Genomic DNA, 6,547 nt, shown 5'->3' with positions numbered 1-6,547 from the left:
GGTCAAAGAGGCTACTTGCGCTGTTAAGGCAGTGATTGCATCTAGCTCATGCACCCCAGCTACCTTTCTGACTCCTGATGATCTTTCCTCAGACCACTGATGGTTGTTTGTAGCCATGTCCTCCAGCAGTTCATAAGCACCAGCTGCGCTCTTGCTCATAAAAGTGCCACCCGCTGCAGCATCAATAATGGTTCTGGTTGTCGGACATAAACCATTGTAGAAATTCTGTACTAGCATCCACTGTTCTATGCCATGATGAGGACATCTTCTCAGGAGTTCCTTAAACCGTTCCCAAGCTTCATACAGTGACTCTCCGTCATTCTGGCAAAAGTTATTTATCTCTCCCCTCAATTTAGCAGCCTTTGACGGAGGGAAAAATTTGGATAAAAATTTCTGAGCCAGATCTTGCCAAGTGACAATGGAGTTTGGCTGCAGAGAATTCAGCCAACTTTTAGCTCTGTCCCTTAGAGAAAATGGGAAGAGCCTAAGCTTGATTGCGTCATCACTCACCCCATTATATTTGAAGGTTCCACACAATTCTAGGAAGTTGGACAAATGGGTGTGAGGATCTTCAGAGGGCAACCCATTGAATTGCACAGAGGACTGCACCATTTGTAAAATAGCAGGCTTGATTTCGAAGTTGTTGGCCTCTACAGCTGGTGGGCGTATACTATTTTGTACTCCCGTCAGAGTGGGTAGCACATAATCTCTCAGACTCCTCTCAGCGTTGGTCTGAGCCTGAACCACTTGGACAACTCCTGGATTTAGACCATTCCTACCATCCCCATCATTCTGTGCCATCTTCACAGAATTTTGGGTCTCTCTCTTATTCTTTCTGATTTGATTGCAAGACTTTTCGATCTCGGGATTCAGAGGAACAAGTGTGGCTTTTCCTTTTCTGCCACGCATATACCAAAATTCACCTGAGATAGACAAATTAAGCAACTAAACAGATTAGAAACGAGAGAGATTAAAATCAAATTAGAATAAAAATTAATTAGACTGATATTGATAATTTTCAGTCCCCGGCAGCGGCGCCAAAAACTTGTTGCGATAATTTTGCTATGCAAGTGCACACAGTCGCAAACTTGTAATAAAATGGTAAAACCAAGTATCGTCCTCAAGGACTGAATTATCAATTACCAGTCAATTAATCTCTTGTTCTATTTGATGAATTAAAATTTCTTGATTTTTTTGTAAAATACAGCAAAAGAATCGATAGAGTGCAGAAATAATAATCGACAATTAAATAGAATAATAACTAATAGTAAAAAAACTCGTAATTCAATCATTGAGAAACAATTAGGATATTCAATCTCATCAACTATCCTTCCTATTATTCCCTAATGCCAAGTATGAATTCTTCTTATTTTAACCTAATTCAATTAACAAGTTGAGACAGCAGCCTATAATCATTCTATGAATTATAAACTCAACCTAGGTGACAATTTCCTATATTTCTATGGTAAATTGAACCACAAAGGTAGCATTAAATTCCACAACTTAATAACAGTTACACAATTAATTCAGATACTTTCGTTCTAAATTAGAATTATGTCCAATATAACCACAACATAATTAAATCTCACTTCTCAGATTTTGACTTAAAAACATATATATATATATATATGACTAAAGATGGCCAATCAATAATCAATCTATAAGAACAGGTTATAAGGAATTGAAGAAGATTGGAGAAGAGGAAATTAAAATTGCATTAGGTCATAATAGAAATTCAAGTGATTCAATTGAACATCCTAAACAGAAAATTAGTTCATAGTCATAGTGCTAATCACAACAGAATTTAAAGATAACATCAAGAAGAAAAACATGTAAAAATACTCTAAGCTTGAGCCTTCAACACCAGAACTCCTCCCTTCGTCCGTACCTCCTTTTCTCCTCTTTTCCGTCCTTTAAAACCTAGGATTTTTAGATTTTAGAGAGGCGGGCCGCGGCTCTACATACACTATGCCGCGGCCCGTGTCAAAATTTCTGGGCAGACTATCCTTTCAATGCCGCGGCTCTCTGAAACCATGCCGCGGCCCGCATCATTGTCTTCTGGGCAGAATGCCCATCCATGCCGCGGCTCTACCTAGCCATGCCACGGCCCGACGATGTCCTCAAAAACCATGCTTCTGTTTCTCCCCCTAGCCGTGGCCCTACTTTGATCAAGCCGTGGCTCTTAAGGAATTCTTCAATTCTTCAAGTTTTCATCCCAAAATTTCACCAACACTTCCAAATTGTGTTGAGAACCATTCTTGATCAAAATATGATGAAAAACTCGATTATTTCTTCCCTTTCTTTGGCATTTCCTTCCACATGCTCAATTCTTCCTGATATTCACAAAAACAACCAAACAAAGCGTAAACCCGCGCTAAAACAAAGAAAAACAAAATAAAAGACTACTAAAAACATCACCAAAACATCATAAAAACTAGACTCATAAGCTATTTCTAGGGTTTTTGATGATTTAAACTTAGCTCACGCTTGGTCTATTGAAAACTCTAGCTTTAAAAGGTCGTTGAATAATCAGTTTTTTTAAGCTTCTAAGTTTTTAATCTTATCCGAGTAGGCTTAAATTTTTTTAAAAACTCACCGACCTCGGTTATGTGCCCCCCAAGTAACCAGAATGTATAAAATTTCTTGATTGCTTTTAAAATTATGAGAACACGAGCTCACAACAATAAAACTAAGAAACGATTATTTAATAATCCATCGTTATTTAATTGAAATGACTTTTATAAATAAGCCTTACATTGATGGTAGTACTATTGATAGTAATTTTTTAAGTGAAGAGCATTCTAGGTCCGTGGGACTAATTTTTCAAGTCGAGCTAGCTTAAAAGTTCCCTCGCGTAAGCCTCTACAATCAGGTATGGTCCTTCCAAATTCGGGCCCAATACACCTTCCTTAGGGTCTTTATTCGCCAAAAAGACCCTTCAGAGAACTAGGTCGCCTAATCCAAGTCTACGCCCCTTGACTTTTGAATTGAAATAGCGAGTGATCTTTTGTTGATAATTGGCGAGCTGTAAGTTCGATTCCTCTCATTTTTCTTCGATCAGATCGAGAGATGCGTTAAGTAGCCCATTATTCTGTTCTTGATCAAACTTCCTTTGCCTGTGAGTAGCTACCATGGCTTCAATTGGAAGCATGGCCTCGCTTCTGAAATTTAGGGAAAAAGGAGTATGCCCCATGGAGGTCCTATGAGAAGTTCGGTAGGCTTAAAGTACTTGCAGGAGCTGTTCGGGCCATAATCCTTTGGCTTCGTCTAACCTCTTCTTCAGGCTCGCCTTAAGGGTCTTATTTACAACCTCGACCTTCCTGTTGGCTTGTGGGTAGGCTACCGATGAGAAACTCTTCATTATGTCGTATCTTTCACAAAAGTTTGTGAGGAGATCACTATCGAACTGCGTCCCGTTGTCTAACACGATCTTCTTAGGGAGTCCAAATCGAAATATGATACTTTTCACCACGAAATCCAGGACACTCTTTGAGGTGATGGTTGCCAAAGGTTCTGCTTCTACCCACTTCGTGAAGTAATCGATCACCACCACCGCATATCGAACTCCTCCTTCCCATAGGTAGGGGACCTATCAGGTCAATTCCCCATGCTGCAAAATGCCACAGGGAGGAAATCATTGTTAGCTTAACTGGAGCAGCTTGGGCAACTATGGCGAAACACTGGCATTTGTCACACTTCTGAACATACGAGATCGAATCTTTTGTTAAAGTGGGCCAAAAATAACCTTGTCTCAGTACCTTCAGTGCCAGGTCATCCAGGTCGGTTTTATGTCAATCATTCTGACCTCCATTGCTTCTCTCGTTACACTTGGGCTTATGCGAGTCATCCAGCTTCGCCAAAAAGACACTGATTAGCAGGTCTAACACAATTTAAAATACACAACGTAACGGTCCTTGATTAGGAGGGCGTTACAGTAAGCATCACAATAACCCCATAAACTAATCACAAATCCTACCCTAATTCAACAACCTAAGCTAACATCCAAAACTCACTCCAAACCCAAAATACTCGGAGAGTTTACAGAGAAAATCAAGTTGTGGAGCTTACCTCAGTAGTGATTTGATCGCTGAGATGAATCCTAAATAATCCTAGCTTCCTGCCTTTAATTGCCTAAGCCAAATCCTCATTATCTCAAAAGCTTCCCATGCTTCACAAGAGAGAGAGAGAGAGAGAGATGGATGAGATAGAGAGTAGGAGAGAGCTGAGTTCCTTCTTTTCTTTTCTGTTTGTTTCCTCAAGGTTCTACAGCTAAGTCTATCCCTTGGAAACAAAATGACCAAAGTGCCCCTAGGTCAGCTCTTTCTCTTTAACACCCCGAAGGGAAAAATGGTCCTTAGCTGTGTTTCCCGCTAATTCCTCAAGTAGTCCTATAAATCCTCAATTAATCCCGTCATACCCAATTTATCACCAAATAACTACCCATTACTCGGTAATCCCCGAATACGTACTACGTTCCAAAAAAACCCTAGGCTCACTATGAGCTAGGTATTTAACCCCGTTGTGACTATTCCATTAATCTGCTCACTGGGATCGCCTCAGACCACACATCTCAAATGTATCCCCATAACCCTGGGGTCTCACTAGTAACACATACATAATGCAAATATACCATCAACAGGTCAAAAATTACAAATATGCCCCAATTTACAGAAACGGGCCCACATGCATATTTAATACCCATACATTCAATTAATTCCACATATAAATCTGATTATGCCCTCCTGGAATAGTAATCAAGGCACTCAACCTTAATAGCAAATTCGAGACGATACAGGGGATGTCTTCGCATGAGAACACTTCCCGAGAAGTTCTCCTTATTTGCCCATCCTCCAAGTTTAGGACTCTAGTCCTCGGACCCGGAGTGGCTTCCAAGTGTCAATCACTGCAGGCATGGGCCACCAGAAGATCATCTGACAATTTTTGGTGGGCCTCGATTAGTGGTGTCGAGTTCGTACACTCGATAATAGACATTTCCCACAACGCCACCTAACATGGGAAAATGTGCATCGCACCCTTACAGTCACAGATATGTTCCCCATAAATTTGGTACGCGACTTTTCGCAATGGACCCCGTGGAATATATACGCTGTTTGAGACCACCATTGAAGCTTGCTCAAACAATCTTCAAGATTACTAAATACTAGAGACTCGTGGACTATGGCTCTTTTATAGTCTGAACTACGTAAAACCCTTGTGTTCTTTTAAAAATATATATAATAAACTATATCTATATATATATATGAAATATTTGGAGATGTGATGTGGCATCCTAAAAGTTTTTAGAACTATTTTCTCTATTTTATTATAATTTAGGTGAATTTATGGTTTATTTATATATGTTAAGTAATAATTTTTTTTGTAAAAATCTCATATGGTTTACAAACGATTGTGGGTGTTATAGTTGTAGGCTATAAATAAAGTATTTTTTTTCATTCAATTTGATTTGTCCAACCATTAGTATTTTTTATGGGAGATTGATTAATAAAATCCTCCACAATTAATTATACTTTTTTAGTTGATCAAATTTATATCAATATTAAAATTAGTATTTTTATATTTATATCTATACATTTAATTTTTGTAATATATATTTTTATAACATTTAAATTTGTAAATATAATATATAGTGTGTTTATCCAAAAAAAACGGTTGTTAATGACGTGGCAAGAATTTTCGACACGTGGCCGGCACGTGGCAGAGATGTTGTTCGCCTATCGACCAGAGATACTTCCATATGCAGGGTTCAAGTTTTATATAGGACCAGCCTAGTCGTATACTCCATTTATTTATGTATAAATTTGTATAGTTGTAATAATATCCGAGAATATCTCTTCATTATAACCTGAATATCCGTTTATTAAGGAAAGATATGATTAATTGACTCATGTAACCCTCATTGAACCTATAAATATACAAGAAATAGCTCAAGGGGGATCTTTTGATCTTTCTCTTAATTGTATTGCTATTATCTATCATCTGTATTGTTTTTCCTTCTAAGGTCTGTGAAACTCAGGAACCCTAGTTCTTTGATCACACCCTTGAAGCTCAACATTAATAACAGTATCAAGTAAACGTAGGTCATTACCAACCACTGGGGCCGTACCACTATAATTCTTTGTGTTCTTTACTTTCCATTAGATTGTTTTCTCAAGCATCGTACTATTTTTCTGTCGTATATTTGACTCCGTATCGTTGACCAAAACAAGGGTCAACATTCTGATGCTTTCATTGAGAGCTTGTGAAAGAACTAATGGCAAAAACTACCAAGAAGACCGGACAGGCTGCTGCCGCTGCATCATCCCAGCCTCCTCCCCCAAATGTGGCTGAAGAAGAACCTCATGTGGAGTTTGATAAGGAGGAGTTAGATTCTGAGACCCTGAAGGCAACACTGGGGGTGTTGCAATATGAGTTGGCCAATCTTAGGGCCAATCAAGAGAGTGCTGCCGAGATAATGGCATCGCAGCAAAGGGAAATAGAATGCCTGTGTCAGGAGCTGAGTGAGCGGCAGGCGGAGATGGATCGTCGA

The 6,547-nt window shown here is 39.0% G+C and overlaps 1 non-coding gene across 1 annotated transcript; it reads left to right on the top strand.

Annotated features, from left to right (window-relative positions):
• The first annotated feature begins 247 nt into the window (after nt 1–247).
• Nucleotides 248–354, top strand: LOC133813674 (small nucleolar RNA R71). Its single transcript, XR_009884679.1, has one exon. It is a non-coding gene; the product is annotated as a small nucleolar RNA R71 (small nucleolar RNA).
• Nucleotides 355–6,547: the final 6,193 nt, after the last annotated feature.

This window comes from Humulus lupulus, chromosome 1, assembly GCF_963169125.1.
Source record: "Humulus lupulus chromosome 1, drHumLupu1.1, whole genome shotgun sequence".
Classification (NCBI taxonomy): Eukaryota; Viridiplantae; Streptophyta; class Magnoliopsida; order Rosales; family Cannabaceae; genus Humulus; species Humulus lupulus.
Note: the sequence above shows the minus strand (reverse complement) of the source record. Positions and strands in the feature narration are given on the sequence as shown.